Source organism: Penaeus monodon, chromosome 21 (assembly GCF_015228065.2).
Source record: "Penaeus monodon isolate SGIC_2016 chromosome 21, NSTDA_Pmon_1, whole genome shotgun sequence".
In the NCBI taxonomy this organism is placed as follows: Eukaryota; Metazoa; Arthropoda; class Malacostraca; order Decapoda; family Penaeidae; genus Penaeus; species Penaeus monodon.
In genome coordinates this window covers 37,082,485-37,082,916 of record NC_051406.1, presented here as the reverse complement: position 1 = coordinate 37,082,916, position 432 = coordinate 37,082,485, and the positions used below count along the sequence as shown (strand labels likewise).

The 432-nt window shown below is 51.6% G+C and overlaps 1 protein-coding gene across 1 annotated transcript in view; it reads right to left on the bottom strand.

Annotated features, from left to right (window-relative positions):
- The window catches only part of LOC119586447 (LIM domain-binding protein 3-like), a gene marked incomplete in the record, with an annotated part of 85,993 nt that overhangs the window by 12,130 nt on the left and 73,431 nt on the right, over positions 1–432 (bottom strand).

The window sequence follows — 432 nt, the reverse complement described above, 5'->3', positions numbered from 1 at the left end:
AACCAGGCGAGAGTGATCGGGGTTAGACGAAATGAATAGGGAAATTGGTGAATGCAGTTCCCTCTGTTAGAAGTAGAAGGGCGTCCCAGGCCATGACCGGAGGATATTTTGATCACTATGTACACTTGGGGTTACTGAGGTGTGAGGGAGGTGAGTGTGTGTGCGATGGGCCCTCTACTCTAGGCTGGACGCTGGAGCACCAAACACCACAGACAGAAGCCACTGGACAGGAGGCGATGAGAAGCGCTCACGTTGCCATGACAACGTCGGACGGTTCCTGGGGGGCCATGAAGGAAATAAAAGGGAGACACGTAAAGAAAGATGAATGAAGGAAGTGAATAAAAGATAGGAGGTTTTAGGAATCGAGCTCGCTACGCAAGACATAGGCCGGGAAATCGGAACACAAATCGGAGCGACGGCAGTAGAGGTACG